General features: G+C 43.0%; 1 protein-coding gene across 3 annotated transcripts in view; it reads right to left on the reverse strand.

The window, feature by feature from the left end:
• ZC3H13 (zinc finger CCCH-type containing 13) overlaps nucleotides 1-13,589 on the reverse strand; it is an 81,599-nt gene that overhangs the window by 61,498 nt on the left and 6,512 nt on the right. The window lies entirely within an intron of this gene.

The raw sequence follows: 13,589 nt of genomic DNA on the forward strand, positions 1-13,589 counted from the left end.
TAAATCAGCACTGGTATTCTTAATATAATCCACTGAGTTGCAGGGCAGTTCACTCCAGAGATAAACAAAGGTGTTGCTTTTTGCTAAACTTTGAATAAACTAACCTACTGCCAATAGTTCAGGGAATCAGCACATGGCTAAATCCAAGAAAGATGTAAATACTACTAAGCAGTGCAATTATGCATTGTTCACCAGCTAGCCAGGAGACTAATGTGTTCCTAAATAATGAATAAACATTCTTTAGACCTTTTTGTAGTTAAAGCTGCACTTATAAATTCAGGTAGGTAGCTATTCTGGTGTGAGCTCTGATTTCTAAATCAAAAGTCTAACTACATTAAGGGAAAGTCACTATTTTAAGACAATGTGACAAGATCTTTCAATCTCACAGTTCACATGAGTTCATCTTTTCTTCTGCAACCTTAATACAAATGCATATAACTGATAAACTTGGAAACAGATATAGCAAACAGAGTCACTGCACATTAGGAAAGACAGGAAGAGGATGACAGAGCTAAGAAAAAAAATGCTCTCAAAACACCACTCTGTTAATTGATAGTATAATCCATACTGAAAAATTAAGTTGAGAAGCCCCTTTATACTAACAGTTCCTTAAGTAGGAAGGCACAGCAATGTAACATTTAGCAGGCGCTGAGTACACCAGATTGAGGGCTACTTTATCTAACATTTCTTGTACTGGCGAAGGAGGCAGGGGACTTCTACTATGGATAACATTTGTCATCCCTGGTATCTCTCACAATTTTAAATTCTGTGAAAAGGAAGCTGCAGTAGATAAGTCTTCATACAAGATGAGATCCTCAAAAAGCTATCAGTGTACCAATGTGACAGACTAAGGTCACAAATGGGCAGTTATATGCCCTATCATTAAGTCACAATGTACAACCTCTCTCACAGGATGTCTTTGTAAGAACAGATTGGCAATTCAATTTTGTAGACAAATCAACACTTTCCTACATTTATTATTTCGTACTGTTTTGCCCAGAACTTTTCAGAATATGTTCTTTACAATTTCACCCTCTGCCAGGCACACACACTTGTAAAAAAGCTTGCAGCCACTCTGAAATTGCTAGCATTATTAACTGTGTTTTATTTATGAAGATTAGGAATCTGAAGCCAACTATATTATCAGTTATAAGAACAACATTTTGTGGGGTGAGGGAGGATTTTCAACCACAAGCCCAGTATTTATTCTGTTGACTGTCTACCATCTGCAAAAATTAAACAGCTTTTAGAAATGGAGAACAATTAACAACTAATAAATACATGGCAGGTCAATTTTGATTTCTTTCACTTTCAATTAAATCATTACTCTGCCTATGATAGGTGGCGTTTTGCCATAGCCAATCATGCAAAGAGTTCTGAGTTACTCATGGACTGAGTCTTTAGGACACAGTATTGTTGCTAGAAATGTCTGTTTCATCTGCATTCAATATGCAGGATCCTCTCCCTTCTGAAATCAGACCTTGCAAGGCCGAGTCATGCTTCCAGAATTTCTGGGTCTGACTACTACACTGCACGGGACTGCCCCTAAAGACAACTCTGAAATTTTAACTGGCGCAGCAGAATGGTCATGCTGGATATACCGTATTTTTGGACCATAAGACGCACTTCCCCCCCCCCCCAAAAAGTGGGGGGAAGTGTGTGCGTCTTATGGAGCGAAGGGACGATAGGACGCACCTTCCTCCGGGGGGGCGATCCACTGCCTCCACCTCCGATCCCGGCGCTTCCCCCGCGCCTGCCTGGCTCCAGCTCTGCTTCCAGCAAGCGCTGGGATTGCTCCATGCTGCCCCCACCGCAAACCCAGCGCTTCGCGAGCGCTGGCTGCGGAGGGGGCAGCGTGCTTCCTCCGTGCCTGTCTGCCTGGCTCCAGCTCTGACACTTACAGCAAGCGCCAGGATCGCTCCCTCCGCCCTCCGATCCCGGCGCTTGCTTTAAGCATCAGAGCTGGAGCCAGGCAGACAGGCACGGAGGAAGCACCCATCCCCTCTGCAAACCCAGCGCTTCGCGAGCGCCGGCTGTGGAGGAGGCGGCGTGCTTCCTCCGTGCCTGGCTCCAGCTCTGATGCTTAAAGCAAGCACCGGGATCAGAGGGCGGAGGGAGCGATCCTGGCGCTTGCTGTAAGCGTCAGAACTGGAGCCAGGCAGACAGGCACGGAGGAAGCACGCTGCCCCTTCCACAGCCGGCACTCACGAAGCGCTGGGTTTGCGGTGGGGGCAGCGTGGAGTGATCCCAGTGCTTGCTGGAAGCAGAGCTGGAGCCAGACAGGCAGGCGCGGGGGAAGTGCCGGGATTGGAGGCGGAGGCAGCGGATCACCCCCCAGGAGGGTGCGTCCTATGGTCCGGAGCGTCTTATGGACCGAAAAATATGGTGCATAGGCATAGTCATCTAGTTCACTTGTTTAAAGGCCTCCATAGTTTGACACCCACACACCAGAAGAACCACCTCTACCTACAGAAGTCCACATTTTAAGAAAAATCAGGGTAGCAAGCCCTCCTCACTGTGCTAGCCTTAGAGATAGTGAAGCAGGTGGCAGCTGGAGGGGGGGGGATCAGCTAGAAGCAGGGCAATTCTGCAACATCCTGAAGAAGTTTGGAGAGGCATTCCTTTTCCAGATAGTATTTGACGGTTGTGGTTCCTGTGGATACGATGTGATTTGGTTTTTGTTTTATATGGTTAACTTGTCTTTGGTTAACTGGGCTGAGCAACAAGAAAAGCATCCCAGAAATGTTTTAAATAAATTGTGAAGATAGAAGGGAACCTGGAGAGCTGCTACTATCAAAGGGACCACTGTATTAGATAACATCAAAAAAAAAATCTACACACAGGTGTCATTTCAGCAAATCTGTAATCTGACCAGGAAAGATCTAATGAAGCTAGGAAATTCAGTAATACAGAAGGAAATTCAGTAACACAGTTTCAGATGACAATACGTCTCAAGAAAATTGAGCACATTTTTATGTACACAGGGTTCAGAACTTGATTAGCTTCGATTCTAATCAGTTCAACATAGAGAACACATTTTTAACAATACAAACATTAGCAGCAGTTTTAACATTCAATTAACTCCCCACCTTACAGGCTTTCTAGTATTTCATGTAGTCCCATTTGAACCTGTTAATGCAGGGGTGTCAAACATGCAGCTTGAGGGCTGGATTAGGCCCCACAGAGCTCCTATCAGGCCCCCGAGCAACTCACTGTCATCTGTTTCCTTCTCCCTCTCTTGCTTCTTTCTGCATCACAGCTTATTTTGCCAGGCTTACTCAATTGCACAGGAGCTAAAGAGCAAAGCTTCTGTTTTCTCCATTGGCTAACTAGCACATGAAGCAACTTATGTGCAAAAGCTCACAATCCCCAGCCACTTATGTGCAAAAGCTCACAATGCCCAGCCACTTATGTAAAAAAGCTCACAATGCCCAATAATTTTTCCCTGGGTCTTACGCTCAAAGCATTGATCATGAGAGTTCTGTAATGAATGTCAATAAATCAAAAGTAGATTTGCAAGTTACATACACACACCTGAACAGCCTACTCAAGATTGCTACAGCACAGACAGATCATGGGTGGCCAAACTGGCTCGGGAGACACATGTGGCTCTTTCACACATATTGTATGGCTCTTGAAGCCTCCATTGTCTGGTCGGCAGGCCTGGAGAAGGCATCTGTCTTTTTAAATCACTTCTCCAAGCCAAGCCAGTTGGCACTGGGTGAATACATTTAAAGTTTCCACCTCTCCCTCCTTCCTCCCATCTATTTGCCTTCCTTCGTTCCCTCAAACATCTAATGTTCATGTCTCGTGGCTCTCAAACATCTGATGTTTATGTCTTGTGGCTCTCAGATATCCATAGTTTGTTCTATGTGGCTCTTACATTAAGCACGTTTGACCACCCCTGCTCCAGATTTTGATGCAATAATTCAGAGCAAGAGGTGTCAGTTATCAGAGACTGTTAAATAAACAAAATATTGCAAGCATGCTAATCTTTTACGCATGTTTTAAGGGTTTTAAAATTCTTTAGTTGTGTTTGTCAGTATCCTTTATAAAGTTTATAACTCTGCTACCTGGCATTACATTTTATGACGTACATGGCTCGGCCCAAGAAAGTCTAATTTATGTCAAATCCGGCCCTTATAACAAATGAATTTGACACCCCTGCAGGTTCAAAAATAAACCAACACTTGTACCTGCTCACTTTCAAGCTAGCAGAAACTTGCTCCAAAAGAGCTAACTCCCTTGTCATCACCTACCTGCCCTTTAGCATTATACCTAAGGACATGCCTTTTGATTGTAAACCAAGGCTCAATACACATGACAGTGGCAAACCTGTGGGTTTGCAAAGACATCACTTCACCTTCTCCTCACCTGCATCCAACCTCTCTGTAGACTGCACTCCCACCTCTGTATTTTCCATAGCTCATATCCAGCAATGACAGTAAACTTAGCTGGACAAAAAAATATTTGGGGAAGGGGAATCACATAATTAAGCAGCAATCACAGGAAGGATACAACAACCCTCTCTCATGCCCCTGCCTTCTGCTGTTAAATTCAGAATACTTCCACCCATTGATTTCTAGATGACTGGGGCAAAACTGGGTGTAGACAAATAGATTTGCACTGTCACACCGCATAAAGAAAGGGCCCTGCACTCTCTTCCTCAGTCTTGGGGGTTGGGGAACACTATGGTAGCTCTTTGCTTGCTCAAGAAAAAGGGAACATGAAAATATGCACATGGAACTAATCCTACACTGTGCTACTGTTTCCCTAGCTGAAGAGGGTGTCTGTAATGAGAAACATACTGAGATGGACACATAAGAGCAGGATGAAAATTGGTACCTATTTGGGAGGCAGATATTAGTATGGCATTTTACATAGATAAAGACTAACTCTTGGATCCTAAATGCCCTTTTCACTCAAGACAGGCATTTCTACTCAAAGAAAAGAGGGAAGGTGGTTTTCACCAATTCCACCTATAAGCCTCTACTGTGACCCTTATATTCCCAACAAAGTGGAAGGGGAACAGAAGACCAGGGGGGCGGGAAGCAAAAAGTCACTGTTTATATGATACAACTACGCTCATGCGGCATAAGATCCAAATGCAAGTCACCAGATACCCATATACATCTTTCAACAGTACATTAATCTCCAGTGGCTTTAGAAAAAAGTAGTGTGCCAAGGAGAATGTTGGAACAATGAATTTGCAATGATAAGAAACAATTCACAGTTGAGAAATGGAAAAAATAATTTAGTTTTAGTCTTATCACACCCCTTCTCAGTGTGGGCAATTAAAAAAAATAAGAATACACAGTACCAACTTTTTAAAAATGAAAGAACTAAAAATGCATGCTTAATTTAAATTCTTCAACAGCAGCCCCAACCAGAAGGATCCAATACTTTCTCAAAGGTATTGATGATCACTCTTTAACAAGGGTAAGGAGTTTCAGAATTGCCAGTCAACCATTATATGCATGCTTGCCATCTGAGGGTACAAAGTGCTTATGCTGAAGGTACAAAAGAAGGCTCCTATATGAACATATGAAGCTGCCTTATACTGAACTTGATTTTTAAAAGGTAAAGGCCCTGTGCAAGCACCAGTCATTTCTGACTCTGAGATGATGTTGCGAGGTTTTCACAGCAGACTATTTATGGGGTGGTTTGCCATTGCCTTCCCCAGTCATCTACACTCCCCCCCCAGCAAACTGGGTATACTTGATTACCAATACTAAAAACAAACAGGAGATGCCTTGCCTGCAAACTTCTAGCATGTCACCATCAAAAACAGAACACTGACCTAGACAGGTGTTGGTCTGATCCAGCAAGACAATTTTTATGTTCTAACAGGACAAACAGCAAGACAGCCTTTCAGATAAATAAGGTTTGAGTCTTTAAGTACAACACAGAAAGGGGTCTACAAATGCACTCAAAATTCTACTCTAACAACTAGCTCCAGGGATGATTTAAATTTCACTGGTGTATCTTAGAAGCAACATCTCCTGATCTTTTTGATGCAAGCACCAAACTTGAGAAGACCCAGTCCCATTTCACTTCAGCAACTGGCTTCTCCACCCTCTCTCAACTAAGCTGACTGAGGGAATGATTCACCTGTGAGATTCCAAATGACTGAGAAATGCAAGGAAAAAGAGCACTGAGGCTTTCTTCTTCCTGGCAACAAGCAGGTTTTATATTTCTAATAACAAGTTGCTCTATCATTTTACCTACTACTCACTTTTTAAAAACATATTTCTAAAACTTATATATTTACTAGTAACAATGTCTGTTGTGAGGAGAAATACAACGGGCACTAGAAATTTGCTGTAGGTGAGTGTCATGGCCTTGGGTGAGGTGATGGGTAGGGAAGGGAAAGATAAAGGGAGGCAAAGTATGTCGAGAAGGCAGCTGTAACCATCAACCTACCTTTATATGCCCCTCTGACTTCAGCTCTCCATCTCCTCCCCCCTCCCTGCAGCCTCCACCAAGGAAAAGGACAATCCTTCTCTGCAGTGGGGACCAAAGCAGCTTACATTTTTCTCTCTCCCTTTTGATCTGCATAACAACCCTATGAGGTAGATTACGCTGAAAGTATGTTGGTAAAGGCTGAAGATCTCCTGGTATCACAATTGAACTCCAGACAACAGATCTCTCCCCCCATCCTGGAGAAAATAGATGCTTTGGAGGTTGGGTCCCCAGTTGGCGCCTCTTCCCTCCCTGGCTTCTGTAGACACCATCACAAAATCTCAAGGAATTTTCCAATCTGGAGCTGGCAACCATAGTTAGGAGTGGCCTCAATGATTTCTCTCTCAAAGGAAGTAAATAAAGAATTCATAGGGTGGGTAGACTGAGAATGGAGAGAGACACACATTCAAGGACTAGCGCCAAGAAATATTTTTGTGGTAGTGGTGGTGGTAAAATTTTAAAGGAAGAGAATGTTCCTGAAGAGGCTCTCCCACACACCAGTCCTGCACTGAAGCATCCGCATTACCTCAACCAGAGCTTGGTGCCTAATTGGGAGTGGGGAAATGGCCATGCATGCACATATGTGAACATCCCTACTGGGCAAAACCCCCCAACTCATGACAGAAGGAGAACTGACCGTTCACATTTCCCATCCGTCATCCATTTGTGGCAGAGGAATTTCAGCTATTGGAAAAAGCAGTGTAGAAGCACTGCCATATGTAAATAACAGACTTTCCCCAGTGTCGGCAAACTTATATAACCAGCCAAACCCAGGTGCTGATGACTGGGGTGCAGAAGACAGATGTTGTTTATTATTTTCAATTTATAACCTGCCCTTCCCTTCAATGGGCTCAGGGCGGGGAACAACAATTAATATACAGTTAAAATTAATTCATACAATAAAACAATATGACAATCCTAAAAACAAGTCAAATTCTGCAGATGGAGATATCAATCGTATCCACTCCTCCCATACATCCCCCAGCTGGTATAAGACAGATGATATAGCCTTAATGTAGTGGATCAATTCAACAGAATGATTTCAGAAGGGCCACTGTAGCAGGGAGGCCCCAGACTGACAAATGTCGACCACCTTAGTTGAAAACCTGGAGGAACAGCTCTGTTCTACAGATCCTGCGGAACTGCAACAGTCCCTGCAGGGCCCTGATCTCCAATGGGAGCTTGTTCCACCAGGCAGAAACCAGGACAGAAAATGCCTTGGCCTAGGATGAGGCTAAGTGGACTTCTTTTGAGTCAGAGATCACCAGCAAATGTTGATCCATGGAGTGTAAAGCTCTTTGGGGGATATAGGGGAAGAGGCAGTCCCATAGATATGCTGGTCACAGGCCATTCAGATCTTTAAAGGTCAAAACCAAAACCTTGAACCAGAGCCAGTGCACCCGTAGAAGCACTGCAGCAAGCAGGTGCGCCACCGCGTTCTGCACCAGCTACAGTTTCCGGGTCAGATTCAAGGGCAAGCCCACGTACAGCGAACTGCAGTAATCCAGTATGGACGTGACCATTGCAGGATCACTGTGTTGGATCACTGTGGTCATAGGTCTCACCTGCCATAATAAAAGGCAGACCTGGTCACCACAGTGACCTGGGCCTCCATGGAAAGTGAGGCATCCAGGATCACACCAAGACTCCAGACCTTCGGCACTGGCAACAATGGTGCCCCATCAATGGTTGGGAGCCTCATTCCCGTACCTACCCCACCTCAGGCCAGACACAGGACTTCCATCTTTGATGGATTTAGTTTCAGCCAGTTCTGTTGCAACCACCCCACCATGGCCTCCAGTGCACAGTCCAGATTTTCCAGGGAAGAATCTGGGTGGCCGTCCATCAACAGAGCAGGGTGTAATCAGAATATTGATTACCCAATACCTCCGTATCAGCTGGGCAAGGGGGCGCATACAGATGTTAAACAACATTAGTGCCAAAAATCACTGGGCGGTCATTGAATAGAATCATAGGGTCCAATGATGGTTTCTTCAGGAGCAGCCATACCACTGCCTGGAAAACCCCCTGACAAGAGGACCAGTTGACAATCTCTTCCAGGGGGACCCAGGCCTCATTTCCATGAGTCTTGACCAGCAAGGATGGACACAGGTTTAAGATGCAGGTGGTGGGCCTGACAGCTGCTAGGACCCTGTTGACATCTTCCCAGGAGAGCTGGCTGAATTGGTCCAAACAAGAACTAGAGGACAGACGAGGGGCTTCCAGTTCCATTACGGCATCAAATGTGGTCAGGAAATCCTGGCGAAGTGACAGAATTTTATCTGCGGAATATCTCGCAAAAACCAATATCCATTTCCTTACTGTTCCGCTTGCTCTGTGACAGAGTAGTTAATGACCAAATTGTCCTAAATAACTAGACCAGGTGCAAGTTCACATATGCAATGGAGGCTGCGTAAAAGTCCCTCTTCGCAGTCTTCACTGCCACCTCATAGGCTTCATAAGCATCCTATAAGATGTTCTTGACACTTCGTCACAGATACACTGCCACTTTCGCTCTTTCGCTCTAGCCATCTCAGCTCTTGCTTCATTCCATGGAGTTTCAGGCTATACCATGGAGCCCATTTGGCATGAGGGTGGAGAGAGCACTGGGGGCAATCTCATCGATGGCTTAGGAAAACTGGCTATGTCAGTCCTCTACCAGCTCATCTAATGAGGTGCCAGGGGGTTTCGGAACCCCCAGAACTGCCTGAAGCCACTCAGGGTCCATTTGGCTCCGTGGGCAAGCATAAATCCACTTGCTGCCTAAACAGGGAGGGTTCAGCAAGCTTAGCTGGCCCTTCAGGGCAAAATGATCTGACCATGGTACTGGTCAGCAGATTCCAGATCCACAAATATTCCTGCCACAAAAATCAAGTCCAGCGTGTGGCCTGTTTGATGCATGGGAGTCAAAATAAACTGAGAGAGCCCCAGCACCTCCATAGATGAAACTAGGTCTCTAGCCAGTGAGGATGTTGTCTCACCATGTTCTTTACATCTGCAAGGGTACCGTGATGATATCAGTGTGAACTGATAATGTGACCACAGCTTATAAAGATTTCTTGGCAGTAGGAACTTCAAGATCAAGACAGATTAAGAAATTAATTTTCTTGTAAAAAGTGCAGTCCTGGGCTCAACAATTATTTGTGGCTCAAACAGTCCAGTGAGCTTGACTGTTTGCCTCTAATTCCTATTCCAACCCAATGATTAAAATTATTCCCTTTTTATTGTTTTAAATAGCTAAGATGAACTAGCATTGATGCCCGCCTAATAGGAAAGAAAGTTTTAGCAGCATTCCACAGAAAAAGTGTAAAGTTACAAAGTTCTCAAGTGCTGTGTTTAATTACACTAAGATCTGAGTCACTGACACCCAAATACATTCATTACAACAGAAATTATGAACCCTATTTTGATAGGTACAAGAACAACAAACACAGAGATTTGGGGAGGAAAACACCTAATTGTAAACATTCTTGCCACCAATCCATCAATATGCAAATCAGGCCTTAATGATTTATCTTTGGATCTAGGAACTACCTCAAAAATTGAGGAACAAGATTAACATCACTAGAGCCTGCCCTATATCAAGTAGTGAAATGGGTTTCTGGAAGTGCTGAGATGTCCATTTTCAGATCTTGCTCCAATTTAAAAAGATGGGATTGTGGCAGCAGAGTGGGGGAGACTACCCAACTTCTAAGTCATACCACCGAGTTAGTCTTTTCTCTCAGATTAGAAACCTTTGTTCTACACTCTGGGCTCTCTCTCTACTTTCCCAAGTGCACTCTATTCCCAGAACTAATGGGATGAAATTAAATCAAAAGAGTTTTTGGCTCAATATTAGGAAGAACTTCCTGACAGAGCAGTTCCTCAGTGGAATAGTCTTCCTTGGGAGGTGGCGGACTCTCCTCTGGAGATTTTTAAACAGAGGCAAGATGGCCATCTGACAGCAATGCTGATTCCGTGAATTTAGGCAGATCATGGGAAGGAGAGGAAGGAAGGGCTGCATCAGTGCTTCGTTCTCGTGGCCCTTTCTTACATGCCCAGGGAAGTGCTGTTTGCCATTTTGGGATCAGGTAGCAATTTTTCTCCATGCCAATTTGGACAGGGATCTGGAAGGACTTTTTTTTTTTTTTGCCATTTTCTGGGTGTGGAGCAGGGAGGAGATATTTGTGAGTTTCCTACATTGTGCAGGGTCTGGACTATATGACACTGGAAATCCCTTCCAACTCTATGATTCTATGTTTAAACAGACTTTGAAATATAAGGCAATGCATTCTTCTTCTCTGCTTTTCCAACTATTCTCTGCAGAATCTTTCCTGACTTTTCTTTTCTCTCTCTCTCTTTGTACTTCCCTTTATCTGAGCTGTTTCTTATATGATGGTAGTTATTTGGGTATTGGTACCCAAGCACAAAAATGCCTGTGTGATCCAGCTGATGTAACTGAGAACTCAAATATAAAAGCTGTCACTTTAATATAAATACAAGAAATCAGTCCCTTCCTCATCAGAAGCATTTTAAAGGGGAAAGCAATGAATCATAGACCAGCACACACCCAAGTACAAAACAGATAGGTCCCTTGGTGTATTTTGTCCACTCTTCCATACATCTGAGCTAACTCACTAATGGTTATGCTGGAATAAATTTTGGCAGTGAAGTCACTGGACTCCCATTTTATTTTGCTGCAACAAACTAACATCTGGAACTAACAGAAAGAGTATGTTATCAAGGAAGCAGCCCTCAAAATTTTTACCATCCACCTAAATTGCCTTAAAAAGGTCTGTAAAATGGGCTGTGGACTTCCATTTTCACTCATGCTCAAAATGAGTATCTTTGGCATTTCCAGTCCAGTCAACTAGCCCAAAAGACAAAGAACTATCTGAAATGCAAAGCTAACTTAATTAAGCATAGGTAGAACCTAAAAATTAATTTATTTCTTATTTTGTTCAACACATTTTAAACAAACTGAACACTAGGTCACTGTGATTTCCTGTTTGGGATATCCAAGTAAATAGTACCTTGGCCAGCAACTAATTTTCCCTAAGGGCCAATATGACAAGGGACTGCCTGTACCTTAGGCTTCTTTTGTAAAGTGCTGCTGCCTTAGCAACTGGAATGTGTACAGCACTATTTAAAATATTCTGCATTTATAGATATTAGAAAAAGGCAGTCAGCCTCACATTTTCCCCTCTAGCATATTTTCTTTCCAAAAGCCATTCTTCCTTCTGCACAGATCTGCAAGATTATCTTTCCAAAAAATAAAGAATATTATCAATGCTGGATACACACAGTCTCTGCCTGTACTTATGTAAAAATGGCATTCAATTACAGCAGAACTCACAGTGTGCTGACACAGATGAACAGTTGTAACTGATGATGCCCATATATTCATTTTTATTACTCTTGTAGAATATCCTTGCCCAAAAACAAGTGTAGGTTCATGTCAGAATCGGATTTCAGACTCGCACAAAAGATATCCACACTATGACAACCATAGGGCAGTCTCACTTCCATTCAGCAAAGGAAATCTGGGTGGATGAGCAGTTTTCAAGATGGAAGGCTTCCTGATTAGGTTTGTACCTTACTTGATGTGTATCCAACTTCCAGTGCCATTTATTTGCAAAGCACTACTTTTGAATGAGATACACATTCCATATCTTTAACACAGCATTCTGATCTCCAACCCCAAAGTGCCATGAGGTGGGGGAACTGCTGGAGATCTAACAATTCTGCACACTGTCACCAAACTACAATTATCAGAATTCGTTGAGTGGCACCATGACAGTTAAACAGGCATCAACAAAATCAGCTTGCACCATGGAGCACTCTTTCTCAAGAATTACTTGTATCGCTTTTCAGAAAATTAATCAAATTCCTAGAGACAAACAACACAATACTAAAAATTCAGGCAACCATATGCGCACACTGTCTACTTCCAGCAAAACATGGGGCCACAACTGCATCTTCCCCAGACTTATTTCTTCCTATATAAAAGCTAATACTAATTTGTACAATCCTCTCAGAAAATTATTCTTATGTCTCTTATTCAAATGGACATTTTTCACGGTGATCTACCATACCAGAATTCTTGTTCACTGCAAAGCATTCTAGGAAACATCCTAGGATAGTGGTGTTCAATGTTTCTAGACCTAGCATAGGACTCACTGAGTTAAAACCACAAGACCAAGAATGATGTGGCATCAGGGTCACATAACAAGAGCAGGAAGAACAGGAGAACCTCAACAGCAAGATGCATGCAGAGCATTGGAAGACTAAGTAGTAGATGAGCAAGAAATATAAGGCAAGAGACAGAATTTACAGAAGAGACTATGGGCCTGTACGCGCTAAATGGTATCTTCATCACTGCTGATTGATTTCTGAAGATTCTTATACAGTTTTAAACTATCTACCTGTCTCTTGGAGGTTAGTTAACCAATGATCAGCTAAAAGACTCATTGACATTGGAGAAATAACTGTCTGCCTCTTGTAAATCAATGGACTGAGAACATTGCAACTTTATCAACATTTGAATGCATGGCATACAGGTGACAGCTGCACATGGACTTATTTCAGATATTTGGAAATCTTTTAGAGAGACTTATGAGTAGATCTGCCACCCCCTGTTGTTATATTTGTTTTTCTACTTTCCCCTGTTTTTGAAAGAAAGTAATGTTTAAAAATCACTACTGAATGACTTCATCCTGCTACTTCTGATATAACATGTACAAAGATGCATGGCACCTTTACTCTCCAAGCACGTGTACTAGCAGCAGGTCCTTCTAAAAAGCAGTTAAAAGCTGACAGGTCCTTGGCTTGAAGATCACTGTTTTAAGGAAAATTCCCAATTCACATCAACTGATTAATGAAATACTAGCACATAACACATTCACTAAAAGAGACTGGCAAAAATCAGCTCAAATCAATGTACTACTACGTTTTTCTCATTGAGGACCCCAGGTGCCCTAGCAAAATATTTTGAAAATCATTACTGTACAACATCAGTCTTCAACCACTGTACTGTATAACCTTTGCCACTGAACAGCCCTCCTTACTCAGTCTAAGTCTCCTCAACTGATGCCATGTAGATACAAGATCAAACCCAAACAGTTCAACTATAGGCTTGATAGAAGTAA

This window comes from Heteronotia binoei, chromosome 1, assembly GCF_032191835.1.
Source record: "Heteronotia binoei isolate CCM8104 ecotype False Entrance Well chromosome 1, APGP_CSIRO_Hbin_v1, whole genome shotgun sequence".
In the NCBI taxonomy this organism is placed as follows: domain Eukaryota; kingdom Metazoa; phylum Chordata; class Lepidosauria; order Squamata; family Gekkonidae; genus Heteronotia; species Heteronotia binoei.